Raw genomic sequence first — 22157 nt, forward strand, 5'->3', positions numbered from 1 at the left:
TGGGTGTGCAAGCATGTAGATGCTCCACCTGTGGTGTCCACCCCAGTCTCCCCTGTCTTTCCCCAGGGTACAGGGCATGTCATTCCACTCCAGTCCACTGGTTCTAGGACTTTGAATGGGGATCCCCCAGCCACAGTCTAGACACCAGGAGCCTTAATTTTCTCAACTGGCTTTCAGACCACAATGGCCCAGAATCGAACAGGATTGCTGATGTGGGGTTGCTTTGGGCCTGCACAAAGTTGATGATTGATGGTGGAGTTCTTGGCTGCTCATGGGAAGGTTCGGGGCCTGGTCAGCCCTGGGTTGACCTTGCTCGGGTTGCCAGCAGCTCATCAGCAATGACGTGTGGGATGATCCCCTGAAGTACTACCTCAGGGAGGAAGGTTCTTCCATCAGAGATAACTGACAGAAACACATGTAGTGAGGGGGTCTGGAGGTAGGCCCTGAGGGACAGCCTTATCGTAGCCGGGACACTATCCTTTCCCAAATGGGATGCTCAGGCTCATGCAAGCTGGCTGCAGAGCCGGCATTTGGGTTATGCATGTAGCAGGTGACTTGCTGAGACTGGGGGCATGGGGGACTCGGTGTGTCTGTGAGTGAAGTAAGTCTCCCTCAAGTCAGCTATGGTTGCAGCTCGAGAGTCCTTGGTGATACCTAGGTGATACCCTATTCCTCTAGAGGCCTAGAGGAAGGGTGAATTAAGGGTCTGTGTCAGAATCATCCGTCCCTGGGTCCTGCCATCCTCCAGCCTCCTGCTGCTCACTGAGTTTGAGATTAACTGGGCCCTTCACTCCCGCCCCTTACCCTGCAATGGCCTATCATTGAAAGGGCATCCTCTCAGTGGTCCCAATGCACCTGTGTGCTGACTTTGGGATCTTGGGTGAATTTCCACATTCACCACTCAGATCTCACCACCACCACCACACATGCTGCGCTCGAAGTGGCTTCAGGCTGCCTTGGGAAAATCGGATGAATTTGGGAAGAGGTGGACAGGGAGCCCCAAAGGCAGGACATGATGCCGACTGACACCATCTCTGACATTGCTGGACATGGGCGTCTTCAGCTCCTGAAACACCTGCATTCCCTGTTTGCATTTGTGTCCCCATGCCAAGCATGTGTGTATACACACATGTGCTTGTGTTGGCTGTGTTTATGTGTGTGTTTTTGTGTATCCAGCCCAGGGCAGATGCAGAGATGAAGGCGACAGGAAAGGAGGTGCTGAGTAACCAGAAGAGGAGGCACGAGGCGTTCCCAGTCTGAAGGTGGTTTGTTCTGTATCTCTGCACTGACCCTGTCCAGGATGGGAATGAAGAAAGGATGGCCAGTGGTAACTCCCATCCATGGCTCCAGATATCTGCAATTAGACCAAACACAAAACACGCTCACCATTTCTACTGTGTTGTTGTGTGTGTTTGGACTGGGAAAAGGGATTCATGGTCTGAGGGTTCACTCAGGGCATATCAGGTGGGGTGGGACTTTGAAACCACTGCCTATGGATCCCTGAGTCTGGGGGAACACTGCTGGCCTGTTGAAATGGTGGATGTGGTTATGGCAAGACCCAGAATGGTGAGGAGGCTAAGATTGCCTGATGCACTGGAGACTTGTTCCACACATGTGAGAGGGAGAACTGGAAAGGTCCTGGGCCAGTGCTGCCCAGGAGCAGCCCTTCAGCCAGCACACTCCCTCCCTGAGGGTGGCACACACTGTGACACAAAACGGGAGACATGCTAAAGTAAGCTGTACCTGCAAACCCACAGGCATCCTAGGAGAGACAGGATGTGAGCGTGGCATGCCTCCAGGCACTTCCAGCCTGCCTCCCTGGCAGTGCAGAAAGGCGAGGAAATCACAGGTGGTTGTACGTGTTTGACCCTCTGCCCGGATGAGCCTATGAGGGAGGGAACGGAGTGAGTAAGGAGTAATTGCATGTCCCAAAGGACCTCAGGAGAGTGGGAGACAGGGAAGCCCCTGGGGGCAGTTCGGGGCCTGCTGGTTTTCAGGGTCCAGGGTCTAGGCAATAGCCGTCCTGCCAAAGATACCCCATGGTGCATGCTGAAAGTCCTGACGAGAATTCCTTCTTTCCTCTGGGGTCTTGCCACTGGCTTTGGGGGCCTGAGGGGCAAAAGTGTGCATCTGCATTTGAGAGAATTTGAGCAGTCTCGATGAAGCAAAATCTCTGATTTAGTCATAGGGGATCTGAAACCAGGTGACACTCAGAGGGAAGCTGCATTCCAGGTGACCGTCTTGGACACTCCTGGGCCCAACTTGGGGCTGGCTTCCTTGGCATGTGGGCTGTGTAGGCAAGCAGAGATGCGTGTCTGTAGGGAGTCCTACCTGGGCCTAATGAGAGCAACTGAAAGACAGTCTTGACATTTAGCAAATCACTGTGGCCTGGGTGGTTCAAGCCCTCTTGGTGCCTTTGAGCTAGAAAAGCTGCTTTCTGCCCAAAGGAGGCATGAGCTGTGGGCCCAGAAAAGGAAAGTTTTGCAGGGCATCATCTGTTCGGGGACTCCGTGTTCATGGGTACTGTTAAACAGAAGGGAGGACGTGTAGGGATGCCACCTTACCTTTATGGCCTCGGGTTCCAATCTTTGTATCTGAAGAGACCCTGTGTCCATGTGCACCTTTCTCACAACATTGGATAAGACCCAGGCCTATCACAGTCTCTTGGGGCTCTTGGAGGCTCTTTGGCCTTTTCCTGCTACATGGAGTTAGCACTTGGGGGCACATGTAGACAGGAGCACACAGAAAGCTACACGGAGAGAAAGAACAGAAGGCCTCACTCAGAATGTTGTTGGCCATAAAGGGTTGTAGGCTAGCAAGAGGGACACAACATTGACAAGGAATGACCTAGATAGGTGCACACCGAGAGAGAGCTTCTCCGAGTCACCTGAGCCCAAAGGTCCTTGTTTTCTGTCCCCACATGGATCAGACCAATGTGACTGGTACTGTGAAGCTGTCCAAGGTGATGGGAGAATGCAGAACGCAAGCGCATGTCATACAGCTGTTCATGGCGAGTGCTTCCAACCCGCTCTCTGCTCTGCAGGTCAGTCCGTGTCACTAGCAAATGCCAAGATTTTGTAACCTTTGAGGATAAGTCACAGAGTTAGATGGAGAAGGCAATGGTACCCCACTCCAGTACTCTTGCCTGGCAATTCCCATAGACAGAGGAGCCTGAGAGGCTGCAGTCCTATGCAGGGGTCGCGAAGAGTCGGACATGATTAAGCGACTTCCCTCTCACTTTTCACTTTCATGCATTGGAGAAGGAAATGGCAACCCACTCCAGTGTTCTTGCCTGGAGAATCCCCAGGACGGGGGAGCCTGGTGGGCTGCCATCTATGGGGTCACATAGACTCAGACTTGACTGAAGTGACTTAGCAGCCGTAGCAGCACAGAGTTAGAAGTGCAAGGTGACATGATTAATTAACAAGTGAAAGGAAACAACCAGGACAAAGAAAGTTACTTTTTCGTTGTGAGTACAAAGGTGCTTACCAAAATTCATATTCCTAGAGAAGAAAGCTTGTAATTCTGCACGTGTGCAAGTTTCCTCTCAGGGATGTTACTGTGTACACGTACATGTGTGTGCTCACATGCGCATAGAAGTCCCTGCCAGTGTGCTTGTGAGTATGAGCTTCCAGAATTGACCTAGCCAGGTGATGGAAGTTGGATAGCAAAAACATGAAGATCTTAGAGAAAGGTACATAAACTCTGGCCAGCAGAAGCACTGAAGCCAGGGATTCGATCCCCTTTATCTCACTGAGCAAACACGTTCTAAGTGGGATCACAGGGGTGCACCCAGGATGTGTGGCAGAAAGTAGTGGCAGGAAAAAAGAGCCCGGGGAGTGTGCAGAGAAAAGTCCACTACATCTGCAGTTTGTGAAAAGCAGAAAATGTACCAGGAAGGAGAAACTGTACTTAATTAATTGAGATATCTAGCTAAGGAGATTTCCAGCCAAACAGCCAAAAGTGCTTCCTGATTTCTTCTTGCTGCCTATAGTAAAATATAAAGGGAAATTAAAAAAAATATATATTTAAGAGAAAGACTATTAAAAAATAAGACAAAACTTCCTGAATTGGAAATTTTCTAGTCTTTTAACATGACAGAGGATGCTAAAATTAATGGCTCTCAAGCAAGGTTCTATCCAGGGCATTGAGATAAGGTGGTCTAAATATAACATTTTATAGCACCTATACATCAATTCTTATTCCTTTATTTATTTTTAATAAAGGTGGTCTAAAGATGAGTGTGACTGTAAAATTCTTTGTTAAGCCTCAGAAAGCTGGAAGGGGATGCTTCATGGCATTATTTAGGCAGGCCAATGCCCTCCAAAGAGTTTAGGGGTGTCACTCAGAGATCATTTCAGTCACACAATAAGACTTCTACCAGGTTTCAGGGTGTTATCCCTCAGCTATCTCAGCAGAAAACCAAGACAGACTAGGCCTTATTATGAAGACATGTGTGATGGTGGCTTTGGAGTGGGGTGCTTTGCCATGAAAACCAGTAAGACTATCAGGAGACACACCAAGTTTTTAAAATAACATATTTAAGTTCAGATTGGACTGAAAGGACCAGCAATAGTACAAAATAAGAGACCTGTGGACTTCTACCTTCGACAAGCAGAAAGTAGGCTAGGGAGACTGTTTCACTGTAACCATATACTATCCACCTTTCATGCAATGGAATCATGTCAGAGGGCAGAATTAAAAATTCAGAGACTGAAGCCTAGGAAGTTTCCAGGCCTTAAATCCTAATCAAAGGACTGCCAACAAGAACCTGTGGGATTTCAGAACTGCTACTGTTGACTCCTATCTCCCCTCCCCTTTCTGGAACAGGAGTGTCTATGAAGGTTATCTATGCCTGACCCAGCACTGTATGTTGGCTGTGAAATGAGCAGATCAACTCATCTCTTTTGCTCACAGATCATCAGGTCTACAGGAACTACACTTTTATAATTTGAACTGATGTGTTAGAGATGACTTGAGAGTCTCATGGACTGCAAGGAGATCAGACCAGTCAATCCTAAAGTAAAGCATTCCTGCATATTCATTGGAAGGACTGATGCTGAAGCTGCAGCTCCAATACTTTAGCTACCTGATGCGAAGAAGTGACGCATTGGAAAAGTCCCTGACGTGGGAAAGATTGAAGGCCGGAGAAGGGGACGGCAGAGGATGAGATGGTTGGATGGCATCACCAACTCAATGGACTTGAGTTGGAGCACGCCTCTGGAGTTGATGGTGGACAGGAAACCCTGGCGTGCGGCAGTCCATCGGGTCGCAAAGAGTAGCACACAACTGAGTGACTGAACACTTGAGATAGTGCCCAAGTGCACCCTGGTCCATATCTTGACCTGACTTAGATGACAAGGTCCTGAACTTCAAGTTAATGCTATAATGGATAAATTATTTGAAAGCATTTGCAGGAAAATGCATTTTGGACATACAAGTATGTAAACAATTTGTGGCCATGGGTTTTAAAGTATGTCCACAAGTCCTTTCCTTCAAGGGTGGACCTTATACTCCCCTTTACATGTTGGCTGGACTTAGTGGCTCATTTCTAATGTTAGAATATTGTAGAAATGAAAATGAAGTGTCTGACTATGCCTTTGTAGGTCATAAAAGGCACTGCAGCCTCCTTGCTCATCCTCTTGGATCACTCACTCTAGAAGCCAGCTTAGTCATATCTTGAGAACACTCAGGTAGCCCAGGGGCCCATGTGAAAGAACTGAGGCTTTCCCCCAATAGCCAGCAAGGAAACTGGTTTCAACAGCTATGTGAGTAAGCCATCTTGGAAGGAAATCCACCAGCCCATGTCAAGGCTTCAGATGACAAAAATCTCATGAAAACCTGAGCCAGAACACTCAACTGAATTACTCCTGGATTCCCAACTTTCAGCAGCAGTATGAGATAATATTGTTTTAAGCTGTTGCTTTGGGATAATTTGTTATGCAGCAGTAGTTCATTAACACACTGCCAACTTTGGTTCATGTCTTTATACTGGGGCGCCTGTCCATTTAGTCTAATCTAAGCTAGATTCTGCTACTTCAGTTTAGAAAACATACTTCACCCTTGATCTGACCACCCTCAGATCAGATCAAATTCTTTATCACTCACTTCAATATCTTATCAGTCTTGCCTAGCCTCAGCAATGATCCTCTCAGTTGAGCCAGAATCCACCGGCACACTTATGGTCGTCTTAATAAGTTTCCATCCACTGACACCCACTCTGTTGTTGTTCATTGCTTTTCAGTCTCCCAGTCTCTCTTTGCTATCACATGGACCCACCCTGTTCCTTAGCTATAAATCCCAGCTGTGTCCCTGCTGGAGTCAGACTTAAAATCAATCTCTCTCCCGTATTATAAGACCTCAGCTGTAGTACTCTTACCTTGAATAACGTTTTTCTTACCACCTTTAGGAAGCGTTATGCATCATTTTTTTAACTTTTCCAGGTTCTGTTAGTAGGGATTATTCTCAAAGGAATAGTTTTATACTTTTACTTTTTATACTATATTCCTTTGGGGAGCAAATTTCTAGAATGAAAACATTTCGTGTTTTTACCGTACAAACAGAAAATATCTTTTTAAATACATTTATATATCTTTAAAAAATGTAGTAATCTGAAAAGGATGTGTATATAGACATGCCAGTGTATATACACACATACCCTCAGACCTCCAAGGAAAACTTAATTCTCAGTAAACTATAAATTAAAACATTCAGCCTGCAGGTAGTGAAATTTTTGTAATTAATGTGCCAAAAATCATAGAGAATGAAATTTTAATTTTAAAAATGTATACATAAAACCATCTGGGATTCAGACAAAATAGGTTATTTAAATAAAGTTAGGTCAAGCCCTAAACCATCTAGTTAAAGAAAAAAAAAGAGAGAGAGAGAAAGAAAAGAAATAGCCTCATGTTATAACCTATAATGAAAAATAACCTAAAAAATAGATATATTTATGCATAATTAAATCACTCTGATATACATCTGAAACACAACATTGTAAATCAAATATATTTCCATAAAATTTGTAAAGAAAGCTTTTAAAGTATATGATTATAAAGAAAAAATCCTAAACAAAGTAGAAGGTATATATGAATGGAAACAAAAATAGAAAACAACAAAAATAAAACTTGCTGGGATAATAAAACAAGAGCTGCTTCTTAAAAAAAAAAAAATCAGAAACATTGATACAACTATAGCCAATCTAATAAGGGGAAGAGGAGGTTAATTCCAATACTAGAAATGACACATGGAATGGGATTCTGAGACGGTAATATTCAACCCTGAGTGGAATTACTTTTGCTTCAGGAAAGGTCAAGTCAAACCAAAACCTGGGAAAAGAAAGGGAAGGAAAGAAAGAGAAAGACGGCCATGGGAAGAAAGGAAGAAAAGGAAAGTAAGGGAGAAAGAAAGAAAAGTAAATGTCTCAACAGATGTTGTAAATATCCAATGAAACAATTCTCTTTAAAATCTAAAAAGAGAAACAGAAATTCATTAAGCCATATCCTCACTGCCTTTGATAGTACTAAGAACCAGAAAACCCATTTACACATCGCTGTTTCGAATTTCTGGACAACACAATAAGATTATTTAAAAAAAAGAAACAAACAAAAAAATGCTATGCTATTTGTAAAAAGATGGACAGCAGAAATAATTTTTAAAAAAACATTTTATTTTTATAAATAGTAATTTTACTGACAATGTTTTGGCAACATTAATAAAACAATAAATTTTACCTGAACGAACAAGCAAAGTAGACAAGGAAATTCACCAAAGGCAAAGCAAAATAGTCATCTTGACAGATATTCAATACATTTGTAAAAAAACACAAAGTGTCATTGCTTGAAAAAAATAGAGAGGTATCAATAGAAAAAGAGAGGAAGCTCCTGAAAGAACTCAACTCAGTATTAACTATCTTTGTTCTGCAGGCACAGAAACTTGCTCAAGTTAATTTTACGAAGCAAAGCCCTGATGTTATTATCTCTTTTCAGGTTTTGTGTGTATGTGTGTCTGTGTGTGAAAATCTAGGAAGTTTAGGCTGGACAGGGAAGAAGAGTGTAGAGACTTAAAGTGCCTTTAAGGAGGAGAAGGAAAAGGAGGGGCATGAGGATTTCATTGTGTGATTTGAACAGCATTGGTGAAGCTCAAACAAGGGATGTAGCAAGCCATGCTGGCCTAGGGGAAGAGCATTTCCAGAAGAAGAGAATTTGCAAAGTCTTTGGATTGGGAAGAAATGGAATTTGCTTAGGGAAAGCAAGGCCAGTGTTGTCAAACACTGGGCAGCAGTGGGGAAAACAGTAGAGTAGAATGACAGAGAATGGAAGAGAGGAAGTAGTCAGGGACCATATCACTGGAAACTTTTCATTTGGCAGTAAATCAACTTGTACTCCTTAGGAGCATACTACAGAGCAAACAACAGTAACAGTGTTGATAATCCTAAGCAACAATAAAAACATATAAATAAAACATTTCATATTTTTACAATAGAAATAGAATAAAGGAGATAAGAATGCAATAGTCTGCACATTTATACATAGTTTTCACCTGAGACCAGAAGACACACACACACACACACACACACACACACACACACACACACACACTCTTTATACACCTAAAAGCAGTTTAAGCTGACACTTAGCAAAGTGCTTTGGCCCAAGCAAACTAACTGGAAAGGCCTAGTAAAATATTCAAAGTGCAAACCAATCAATCAAGCATTGAGTAAATAAATACAATTTACTTGTGTTTGAATTCACACTCAGGAAATTACCTAAAATGGAGACAAGAGACTCACTACAGCTTAGTCATCTGTAGTCCTTCCACTTTTGTTCTGAGAGGGATGGTAACCCCTTGGTGATGATCACTTTCTAGCATTTGTGAAAGCTTAGAGGATTTAAATGAATTGTGGAGGTGGGTCGGGGCAGGGGGGAAAGAGTGGGGAGAGACAAAGAGGAGGAGAAAGGAAGAGGAAACAGAGAGATTTCTCCTGGCATAGGTCTACAGCCAAGATTCCAGGTTCCTTGAATGGTGCACAGAGATTTTATGTATCTGTGCCAGAAGTGGAGAAGGTATGGCATTCAACTCCAGGAGGAGACTCAACTCCAGGAACCCACAGAGGAAGCCAAGTGTGCTGAAACACAGGAACCAATACTTAGAGGGTACACCACAGGTCTGTGAAAGAGCCCTTGGAGATCACACAAAAAAAGGTTTCCACAAGTATAATCACAGACTAGGTAGTTGGATACAGTAGAGGAAGGATGATAACTCTATGACCTGATAATTACTGAAATAAATGAGAAAATTCCTGCACATCAGACTGTGTCAAGTAAGACAGAAACCAAGTATTAGTTTGATAAAATGGGAAATTAAACAAAGAATTAGCTGTTAACTTTAATACATTCATGCCCAAGGCAAGATAAGATACAAAACTGAAATTGTCACATGTTTAAACTATGGTAAGACACATGTAACTGGAAAATGTAAGGAAAAGTTCTATAGAGGCTTTAATCACCTTTGTATCCACTACATTTACTATTCTCAGATAACTCCTTTGTAGCTTAAGGGAAAGAGAACTAAATTTAGCTCAATTCATAAACTGAAAAGGTTCCCTGTGTTTGATCCTTTTCAGTTAAAACTATGGGTCCAGTACAAATCAAACTGTATGTCAAGGCTTTTTTCTTGGGGAATCTTAACTTGCTTTACTACTGTGATGGAGACTGATAGGGCTACTTCACTTTGACTAAAGGCCAGCCAAATGGGAAAGGAGATGGAATGAATCAAATTCCCCTTTTGATCACTCAACAGGAGGTCCACAGGCACCAGGCCTCATTCTATTAGCTGTCTCTGCTTCTCCAACTGCAGTCAATGATACACAGGTCCTGCTTGATCCTTGCAGGTGCCTCTCACCTAACAGGCATTTTAATGGTTGGCTTCCTTGAGATGTCTCTGGGCTAGGTAAAGACACTCTCAGACAGTGTTCCTTCTGCCTTGGCTCCATGCCTGGAGTGCATGCATGCCTCTTCCTCAACTGGGACAAGAAGCCACAGCTCTCCACTAACTAAATCCCGTGTCTGGTCCAAACTCACATCATAGTTTCTCCATCAACTTCTCCACATCAGGCTTTCGGAACCATTTTATCTTAGAACAGCACAACAGAGGCACTGCACAGAGTTCACCAGCACACAGGACCATACCATAACAAAGCCATTCCAATCTGGCTATATAGTTAATACTGAGATCTTCAAGGCATGAAAAGAGTTGAAATTTTCATTGCTAAACACTCTACAGATTACATGTATAGTGAAGAAGGCAATGACACCCCACTCCAGTACTCTTGCAGGAAAAATCCTACGGATGGAGGAGCCTGGTGGGCTGAAGTCCATGGGGTTGCTAAGAGTTGGGCACGACTGAGTGACTTCACATTCACTTTACATTTTTATACATTGGAAAAGGAAATGGCAACCCGCTCCAGTGTTCTTGCCTGGAGAATAACAGGGACAGGGTAGCCTGGTGGGCTGCTGTCTATGGGGTCGCACAGAGTCGAACATGACTGAAGCAACTTAGCAGCAGCAGTAGCAGCAGCAGCAGAGCTTTCGAACTTGCAAATAGCATGAAATACCAAAATACATTGTTACTTTTCCTTTCTCCACCTCTCTCGTTCTCTCTCTCACACACTCACACACACACACACACACGCACACATAATTTTTACATGTTAAAATACTTATATGAAAAACAGGTACTATATTTTTAAATAACATCTCAATATTTAAACAAAGGTGTACTTCATGTATTTAAAATAAAAACACATAAATTACACATTGGTTTCCCTATATTTGATATTATTGAATAATTCTATAATTTGAATTTTTTGTTTTTAATGGGGTTTTTAACTTTGACTGAAATACTTGCTTCAGACTTATTGAAAGTAGAATTAATGTTTTTTTTTTTTTTTTTGACCTCCTACTTTTAGATTTGGGGTGATGGTTCAGAATCAGATGTGTTCACAGTAATGGATGCCACTTCCACCAATCTTGTTGAAGGGGTTCCAGTGATACCTGTATAAAAACTCTTGTTTCAGGAGGTAATCCTTCTAGATGCTGAGGCTTCTTATATATTTGATGACACTGGGTCCTGTGCTGTCTTTTCTCTTTAAAAGTTAAAAAGTGTAGCCGACATTTGGAACACTGATGAAAACTTTTCCCAGTGCTGTCTATAATGACATATGTATGGTGTTGCAGTTTTAAAAATTTGGAGACAAAACGGGCAAAGTAAACTCTTAATGTTACCATGGTATGCTCTGAAATGTGCATCCACATCTGCAAAGAATGATGATCTGTAACTGCAAACCTGGCATGCATAGGGCATGTCTCCAGGCTTATGATTATCTTTCATGTGCTGTTAGAGATCCCGATCTGTCTCAAAGGACAATTCACAGATTTTACAGACTGCAGAGGGCTCCTGGGAAGTATGGACACTTTCAATGTGACACTGCAGCTGGAAGGGAGTAGGAAACTGGCAGTTGCAGTGCTGGCAGGTGGTGTGGTATTTCCAGCTGTCACCTCTCTGCCTCTCAAGCTCCAAATGGTGCTTCATGTGATTCATAAACTTGACATTTTTTAGAACTTTCAAGCAGCTGAGGCATTTAAAGGCTGTGTGAGTTTGCGGTTCTGGCTGCCTATCTCCTATATGCTGTCCATAGTAGAAGTCACAGAGTAACACAATCAGATTGCCTTCTGTGGGATCAACAATCTTGTTTTGACTTGCTACACTTGGAAAGTCAGTTTTTGTCAGTCCATTTTACCCTAAAGCACTTATAGGCTTGCAATGGACATTGTCCTTTGGAAAATGTGTTGGACAAGATTCTCCATTCTGAACATGGCTTAATGAGGTATGAACACTGTCTGGTGTGCTTTGCTGAGTAGTCACTGTTTGAAAAATACCTGGAGGGGACAAAGCTAAAGAATGTTCTCCTATAATTCCATCACTGAGTTTAGGCCTTTTGGGATTTATTGCTATTTGTTTCAGAAGTGGAAAGTCACTTTGATATATGAGCAATTTTATCCATAGCTCCTGCAGTAACTGCTGTTTCTACTGGATGCTGCAATGAACTTGTGAAGGTAATCAAAGGAGAACATAACTCTGAAAAGCTATTAGGCACTATTTGTGGTGAAATATTTTTATAGTCCGCTTTGGACAAAGGCTCAATAATAATAGGACTATATGTTGATCTTGATTCAGAGACAGAAAGTGGCAAGACAGTCTTTGCTTCTGATGCAGGAGTCACATGACTAACACACTGTAATTTCTGAGCATTATCTTTTCTGAAGTGAACATACTTTTTTCTCCTTGAACAAGAACCTGGGGTAACTCTGTTCAGTATGTTTGAAACAACTGGTTTTGAATTTGAGGTCATCCCCACAAAGATCACATCAGCATCTTCATTTACATGTTCCACTCCAAACAAGATCAGTTCAGCATCTTCATCATCTACTTGTTTGGTTTCTCCCTCGCTTTTCTGTGGTTCTGGCTCTTGTTCTTTTTCACATACATGGTCGTTCCATATTTTAAGTACTTTTTTTCTTTTATTCTTGGAGGATGTGGCCACAAGTCCCAGTGCTTCCTTTAAATAAACTTCCACCTAAGTATAAATATATTACATATTAGCTAAGTACAGAACAATGTGCTATTTGTTTATCTCCAAAACTCTAGGGGAGTTATAAACACCCTTATCTTACACATAAGGACAGTTAGCATCAAAGAGACTAAATGGCAGCTGAAAAACCTATGACTACAAGTCTACATGACTCGAGAATCATAGCTTTGTCCCATGTTGATTTTAATCTTTTCTATTTAAAAAAAGAAAGAAAGAAAGAAAAAAAAACACCACTGATCATTAGGTCAAATCACATGTAAAAGACAAATCTTTTTACAAAAGCACTATTTTACACTGTTTAGAAACATGGACTTTGGAGTCAAAGAAGATTATACTGGAATTCTAAGTTAACCACACACCAGCTGCATCTTTTTTGGCAAATTTATAATTTTTAAATGTGTTTCCGTATCTTAAAGACAAACAAGCTTATTTCCAAGACTTAAGGTTAACAGCTCTTTTTTAAAAGCATCAGCTATTCAATGGCATCTTGCTTTGTAGGAAAATTGAAAAAAAAACTTATTTTAAATGCACATTACAACTGGTTCACAAATACTAATTTCATAAATATTAATACAGAAAATAGGGCACAAATTCAAAGTATATAGTATCTCTACATAGTTAACAAACAGCATAATTCGATGTCAAGCACTTAACACAGGCCTAGGAAATTGAGAATGAACTCTCTTGATAATCTCACCTCAAATCCACACTGATGCATCCTAAATTTCTCCCTCTAACCCTGACTAAACTTAAATCCAACAATGTTTTATCCTTCACTCCACATGTCTCTTCCCTATATAGCAGGCAAAATGAGGTCAGTATTTCTCTAATACCAAGATAAGACAGAGACATCACACACAGACACACAACCAATGTCCCTTATGAATACAGATGCAAGAGTCCTCAACAAAATACTGGCAAAAAAAAAACCCTAACAACATATAAAAAAGGCTATATGACATGATCACGTGGGATTTATGGAGGTGTGCAAAGTTGGTTCATTATATGAAAGTCAATCGACATTATGCCATTTTAATACAATAAAGGAGAAAAAACATATCTGCCTGCCGAAAAAGCATTTCCCTGAGTCTAGCACCTAATAGGGGTTAAAAACACATAATAACTAAGAACAGAAGAGCACTTTCTCAATCAAAGGGTACCTGTAAAAGACCCACAGCTAACATCATACTTAATAATGAAAAACTGAGAGCTTTCCCCCTAAGAATGGGAACAACACAAGGAAGTCTATCCCACACTTTGGCTCAATATTATACTGGCAGTTCTATAACCAGAGCAATCAGTTAAGAAAAGGAATTATTGTTTTTGTTGTTTAAAAAAAAAAAAAAAAGCCTTCAGAATGGAAAGGAAAAAGTCAAAGTATATTGGAGATAACATACTTTTATATATAGAAAATCCTGAAGAAACCACAAGTACGAGAAGTAATAAAAACCTTGCAGAATACAAGATAAATATTTTAAAAATCAAGCAGATTTCTATACAATATCAACAAAAGTTTTGAAAATGAAATTAAGTAAACACTTGACTGTACACTAGCATTAAAAAGAATACTTAGGATGTCAGAAAGAGAAAGACAAATATCATATGGTATCACTTATATGTGGACTCCAAAATATGATACAAACGAACTTATCTATGAAACAGAAACAGACTGAGAGACATAGAGAGGAGACTATGTGATTACCAAGAGGGGAAGGGTGGGGGAGGCATAGATTGGGAGCTGGTGATGAGCAGATGCAAACTATAATGTTAATATATAGAATAGATAAACAAGATCCTACTGTATAGCACAAGGAAATATATACATAGTTTGTGATAAATAATAATGGAAAAGGATATGGAAAATATTGTGTGTGCATGTGTGCGTGTTTACATATGAATGAAAGGAAAGGTAAAAGGAAAGAAAGGAAAGGACAATTCTTGGCAAGCAGGTACAGAAAGTAGATCCTTGTGTGTTATGGATAGATTTTAAAATGGTGCAACTGCTACAGAAAACAGTATAAAGGCTCCTCAGTAAACTAAAAATAGAACTACCACACGATTCAGCAATTCCACTTCTGGATGTAAATTCAACAGAAGTTAACATGGGGTCTTGAGATATTTGCACAGCCATGCTCAAAGCAGTGCTAATCACAACATCTAAGGGTTGGAAGTATCTAAACATCCATCAAATGTGATATATACATACAATGGAATATTATTTATCCATATAAAGGAAATTTTGCCACATGCCACAACATGCATGATTCTTTAAGACATCACCTAGAGGAGAACATAGGCAAAACACTCTCCGACATACATCACAGCAGGATCCTCTATGACCCACATCCCAGAATATTGGAAATCAAAGCAAAAATAAACAAATGGGACCTAATTAAACTTAAATGCTTCTGCACAACAAAGGAAACTATAAGCAAGGTGAAAAGACAGCCTTCAGAAGGGGAGAAAATAATAGCAGATGAAGCAACTGACAAATAACTAATCTCAAAAATATACAAGCAACACCTACAGCTCAATTCCAGAAAAATAAATGACCCAATCAAAAAATGGGCCAAAGAACTAAATAGACATTTCTTCAAAGAAGACATACAGATGGCTAAAAACACATGAAAAGATGCTCAACATCACTCATTATCAGAGAAAGGCAAATCAAAACCACTATGAGGTACCTTTTCACACAAGTCAGAATGGCTGTCATCCAAGTCTACAAGGAATAAATGCTGGGGAGTGTGTGGAGAAAAGGGAACTCTCTTACACTGTTGGTGGGAATGCAAACAAGTACAGCCACTATGGAGAAGAGTGGGGAGATACCTTAAAAAACTGGAAAAAGAAATGCCATATGGCCTAGCAATCTCACTGCTGGGCATACACACTGAGGAAACCAGAATTGAAAGAGACAAATGTACCCCAATGCTCATTGCAACAGTATTTCTAATAGCCAGGCCATGGAAGCAACCTAAATGTCCATCAGCAGATGAATGGATAAGAAAGCTGTGGTATATATACACAATGGAGTATTAAAAAGAATACATTTGCACCAGTTCTAATGAGGTGGGTGAAACTGGAGCCTATTATACAGAGTGAAGTAAGCCAGAAAGAAAAAGCACCAATACAGTATACTAACACATATATATGGGATTTCAAAAGATGTAACCATAACCCTGTATATGAGACAGCAAAAGAGACAAAGATGTATAGAACAGTCTTTTGGACTCTGTGGGAGAGGAAGAGGGTGGGATGATTTGGGAGAATGGCATTGAAACATGTATAATATCATATATGAAACAAGTCGCCAGTCCAGGTTCGATGCATGATACTGGATACTTGGGGCTGGTGCATTGGGACGACCCAGAGGGATGGTATGGGGAAGGAGGAGGGAGGAGAGTTCAGGATTGGGAACACATGTATACCTGTGGCGGATTCATTTTGATATATGGCAAAATCAATACATTATTGTTAAGTTAAAAAATAAAATAAAAAATAAATTCACTTAAAAAGTAAATAAAGACATCCAGCCAAAGGAATTAAGCCAGTCATAAAAAAAGACAAATACTATACGTTTCCACTTATATGAAATATAACATAGTCAAGCAATAGAAAGGAAGAAAGTAGAATGATGGAGTCCAGGATCTAGGGAAACAGGGAAGAAAAGAGGAGTTGTTGTTTAATGGGACAGGTGATGGGTATAGCGTTTCAATTTTGCAAGATGAAAAGGTGTAAAGATATGTTTCATAACAATATGATAATTAATTCCATGGTAGTTCAGAAGTTAGGACTCCACGCTTTCCTATCAGGGGCCTGGGTATGGTTCTCAACCAGGAAACTGTCATTCAAGCTGCATAGCACAGCGAAAACAATGACAACAACAACAAAACAACACTGTGACTGTATGTGTGTGTGTGTGTGTGTGTGTGTGTGTGTGTGTGTGTATTAGTTGCTCAGTCATGTATGAGTCTTTGCTTTCGCATGGACTGTAGCCCATCAGGCTCCTTTGTCCATGGGGTTCTCCAGGCAAGAATACTGGAGTGGGTTGCCATTTCTGCCTCCAAAAAGGCTGATGAAAGTATGTGAAATACTTAGCATGTAAAAATGGTTAAAATGGTAAAAATTTAAGTTAGATTTTTTTTACAACAATTAAAAACATTTAACAACCAGGAAAAGAATTTGAATAGACATTTCACCAAAAATACTGCTTAACATGTTTGAAAGTGAAAGAAATTAAGTCGTTCAGTCGTGTCTGAGTCTTTGCGACCCCATGGACTGTCGCCTATCAGGCTCCTCCATCCATGGGATTTTCCAGGCAAGAGTGCTGGGGTGGATTGTCATTTCCTTCTCCAGGGGATCTTCCTGGCCCAGGAATCGAACCCAGGTCTCCTGCATTGCAGGCACACACTTTACCTTCTGAGCCACCAGGGAAGCCCTTAGCAAAATGTAAATCAGTTTCATTGAAATACTACTTCACACACATTAGCTTGGCTATAATCAAAACCAGGAAAAATAACAAGTGCGGCAGAGGATGTGGAGAAAATGAATCTTCATATATTGCTGAAAAGATGTTGAAAATATACTGCTAAAATATATTGTTGAAAATATATTGCTGTAAAATTGTACAACCACTTTGGTTTGTCAGTACCTCAAAAATTAAATATATAGTAGCCATATGATCCAGAAATTCACTCTTTTGTATATATCAAAAAAATAAAAAATCCCTGAAACTATTAAGTCCATTCAAAAACAGTGTTCCCAACAACATTACTCAAAAGAGCCACAAAGAATACACCATCCAAATATTATCTATTAATTGATGAATGGATAAAAAACCTGTGGTATTTGTTCACAATGGAGTTCATGTAAGCCGTATACCATATTGATATACCATATCCAGCCATAAAAAAAAAAAAAGCATTGCTATACAGCCAAGAAATGGATGAATCTTGAAAATACACAAACTTGGGGACTTCTCTGGAAATCCAGTGTTTAAGACTATGCACAGGTTCCATCCCTGGGCAGGGAACTAAGATGCCACATGCCACATAGATAAATAAGTAAATATTTCAAAAAAAATATGACATATGAATAAAGCCAGACACAGAGGTCACACATTGTATGTGGGAGAATGTAGGTAGAAAAGAAGCAGGAAAGAGAAGCATTCTGTAATGCAAATGAAACATTTTTTTTTTTTTTTAGGGAGGAGGAAATGCACTGCTCTGATAAAGGCTGTCAATAAATTAAATAAAATAACAACTAAAAATTGACCATTGAGTTAAACATTTGGAATTCACTGTTGATCTTGACAAGAGTGAATTTAAAGGAAAATGAGAGACCTGGAGATAACAAATTCTACAAACAACTCTGCAGAAGTCTACCATAAGCAAATATGAAATAAAAAAAGCATAGGCAGGACATGTCACCAAAAGACAGATTTTTAATGAGAGGTAACATTATAGTCATTCTGTTTGCTGATGGGAACTATCCAGAGAAACAGAAAACTTAATCCAGGACAAAGAAGAGACTTGCTAGAATATCACTGAATAAACAAGAATTGAGGTGGCAAGAATACACAGAAGAACTGTACAAAAACAGATCTTCATGACCCAGATAATAAAGATGGTGTGATCACTGACCAAGAGCCAGATATCCTGGAATGTGAAATGAAGTGGGCCGTAGAAAGCATCACTATGAGAACAGCTAGAGGAGGTGATGGAATTCCATTTGAGCTATTTCAAATCCTGAAAGATGATGCTGTGAAAGGTTGCACTCAATATGCCAGCAAGTTTGGAAAACTCAGCAGTTGGCCAAAGGACTGGAAAAGGTCAGTTTTCATTCCAATTCCAAAGAAAGGCAATGCTAAAGAATGCTCAAACTACCGCACAATTACTCATCTCACATGCTAGTAAAGTAATGCTCAAAATTCTTCAAGTCAGGGTTCAGTAATATGTGAACCGTGAACTTCCTGATGTTCAAGCGGGTTTTAGAAAAGGCAGAGGAGCCAGAGATCTAGTTGGCAACATACACTGGATCATGAAAAAAAACAAACAAAAGAGTTCCAGAAAAAAAAAAAAAAACATTTATTTCTACTTTACTATGTCAAAGCCTTTGACTGTGTGGATCACAATAAACTGTAAAGTTCCGAAAGCGATGGGAATACCAGACCACCTGACCTGCCTCTTGAAAAATCTGTATGCAGGTCAGGAAGCAACAGTTAGAACTCGTCATGGAACAACAGACTGGTTCCAAATAGCAAAAGGAGTGAGTCAAGGCTGTATATTGTTACCCTGCTTATTTAACTTCTATGCAGTGTATATCATGAGAAACTCTGGACTGGAAGAAGCAAAAGCTGGAATCAAGATTGCAGGGAGAATTATCAATAACCTCAGATATGCAGATGATACCACCCTTATGGCAGAAAGTGAAGAGGAGCTAAAAAGCCTCTTGGTGCAAGTGAAAGTGGAGAGTGAAAAAGTTGACTTAAAGCTCAACATTCAGAAAATGAAGATGATGGCATCCAGTCCCATGTACTTCATGGGAAATAGATGGGGAAACAGTGGAAACAGTGTCAGACTTTATTTTGGGGGGATGCAAAAGCACTGCAGATGGTGACTGCAGCCATGAAATTAAAAGACGCTTACTCCTTGGAAGGAATGTTATGTCCAACCTAGATAGCATATAGAGACATTACTTTGCTAACAAAGGTTCATCTAGTCAAGGCTATGGTTTTTCCTGTGGTTGTGTATGGATGTGGGAGTTGGACTGTGAAGAAGGCTGAGCACTGAAGAATTGATGCTTTTGAACTGTGGTGTTGGAGAAGACTCTTGAGAGTCCCTTGGACTGCAAGGAGATCCAACCAGTCCATTCTGAAGATGAGTCCTGGGATTTCTTTGGAAGGAATGATGCTAAAGTTGAAACTCCAGTACTTTGGCCACCTCACGTGAAGAGTTGACTCATTGGAAAAGACTCTGATGCTGGGAGGGATTGGGGGCAGGAGAAGAAGGGAACGACAGAGGATGAGATGGCTGGATGGCATCACTGACTCCATGAACGTGAGTCTGAGTAAATTCTGGGAGTTGGTGATGGACAGGGAGGCCTGGAGTACTGCTATTCATGGGGTCACAAAGAGTTGGACACGACTGAGCGATCGAATTGAATTGACCCTTAGAAAATGGCCAGGTGTGGCATGCCAACAAACAAACAAACAAACGGGTGAAAACCACATGTAAGGAAGGAAACATCAACAGGTAAATACTTAGTCAATGCTTAGAAAGAAGCCTCTGGAAATGTGCCTCATTTGCTCTATTATCAGTCAATTGAAAACTTAAACTGCAAGGCAATATCACTAATAAGAAACCAAAAAGGTCATTATCCAAAAGTCTACAGACAAGAAAGAGTAGATCAATGTTAGTAAAGGGGAACTCTGTATGCCATTAGTGGGAGGAAAGTGGTCAGAGACTTTATAAGCATGGCTGCCAAAGTGCCTAGGAATCACAAAATGACATAGAGAATGTCATATGTCAGCTCGACTCCCAGAGTATTTGAGCAATCAACAGATTGTGAAAAACACACACAACACCACCACCTCCACAAACATACCCTGGAGCAGCAGTCACAATGCCCAAGAGATGAAAGGAAAGAGAATCGCTGGCTGCAAATTAAAAGAGAAACATATGGGACATAGAGACACAATAAATATGAGTCTGACATTATGAAAATGCAAAAAAAAAAAAAAAAAAAACAAAAACATTTGCAGGAATATGCAGAAATCTAGGGCGAATCACAGAAAGTAAAGAAAGGCAGATTAAAGAGATATTATAACATATGCCTTCCAGAAGGGATTAAAAAACATATTGATGGGATGAGTACCCAAGGAAAAGTGAAATGGACTTACACTCCTGGTAAGAAAATTACAGTTGGCAAAGGGTATTGGTGGGTGAGAGGCCAACAGGTGAAGGTTGGAATAGAGTTATACCCACAAATACCTATGCAATTCATAATCCACATGGACCTCCTGTATCAAGAGATATGTACCCAATAGATTCCAAAAGATACCTCTGACAATAACTAGAGCTAAATTCCTCCAAGTGTCTGTGGAAAGGAAGGTGGAAATGTTTCTAAGCAACAACTACAAGAGTGTTAATAGTCTTAAAAAATATATAGTTTCGCTTAAAAAAAAGATCAAAGAGTAAACAACCAAAACTTTTGGTGACTACCTGTGTCTCATTTTACTCTCATTTACAACCAGACTTGGGAATAACACAGAGGCTGCTGTTACCATGGGAAAAGAGGAGGGAATGAAGAAATGCTGTCACCTTGTGGACATTTTCTCTAACAGCAACCTTAAAATGCTTGCTGATGGCCACAATATTCGCAAGGGTGCTGAGTTCTAATTGATACCCACCCTTAACAAATTTTCAGGGTTCACAGAGGGGAAAATAAGTAAAGTAAACTTGGGAGAAACTAACAGGAAGAGGATATGAACAGCCAAACATAGTTCCGTGTTTCTTGAAAAAAGCACATGACACATAGGGTAAATTCTAAGAGATACAGGCATCTAACCTCCGAGGACATTATCACCTCCGCATGAGCATGGAAAGGGCCACTGTCAAATTCTGGACATGGCATCAATGGCAGAGTAGGAGTAGTACAGTGGATGCTTTAAGGTAATGCTTTAATGGACCTGGTAAGAGCCACTATGGACATGACTAGAAAGGTGCACTCCCATGAGAGAAAAATAAATAAATAAAGATGTCGTGACAGCATGATATATCAAATCCTCTCCTGCAGTATTTCAGACATGTACAGATTTCAAACACAACACACCCCAAACTAGGTCCTGCTGCATCTTTCAGAACATCAAAGAAATGAAAGGTAAGATAGTGTACTTGGATAGAGGAATGGATAAAGAAGTGTGATATAGGTCTGGAATGAAGCTTTAATCAGGATTGAGATTTGAAAGTAGGCCCTCTTCACCAATAGAGAGAAATCCAGAGATCATCACACTAAACGAAGGAACATTTCAAGAAACATCATGGGATACATTGGAGTGGTGGGATACAGAAATCCACTGCAGTGTGCACCCACATAAATGTGATGTGGACATCCAAACTGGCAAGAAACTTATGGTAGCCAAGGACCTTGGTGGATGGAAGGGATACATCTGGAACTTGGTATTAATTTCTTCCCACAGATACATCTTAAATACAAAATCCGTATAAACCTATTGCAGCAAGAGTGGTAGACAAAACAATTTCTAATAATATGTAGGGAAAAGCAAGCACCGCTGAATACATAAAGTCATCTCAGTGTTTCAGAACAAGAATCTGTACACGTAAAACCAACTCATCCTTATCTTCAACTTAAAGAGAATATGAACACTTACTTCAAAGATCCAAAAGTGAGGATACATTAGGTTTGGTGGCATCCTTTGGATCATTCTACTCTAATGTACTTCCAGGCCTGACAAAAACTCTCAGACATCACAGGCCATCCTAAA

Source organism: Bos taurus, chromosome Y (genome assembly GCF_002263795.3).
Source record: "Bos taurus isolate L1 Dominette 01449 registration number 42190680 breed Hereford chromosome Y, ARS-UCD2.0, whole genome shotgun sequence".
In the NCBI taxonomy this organism is placed as follows: Eukaryota; Metazoa; Chordata; class Mammalia; order Artiodactyla; family Bovidae; genus Bos; species Bos taurus.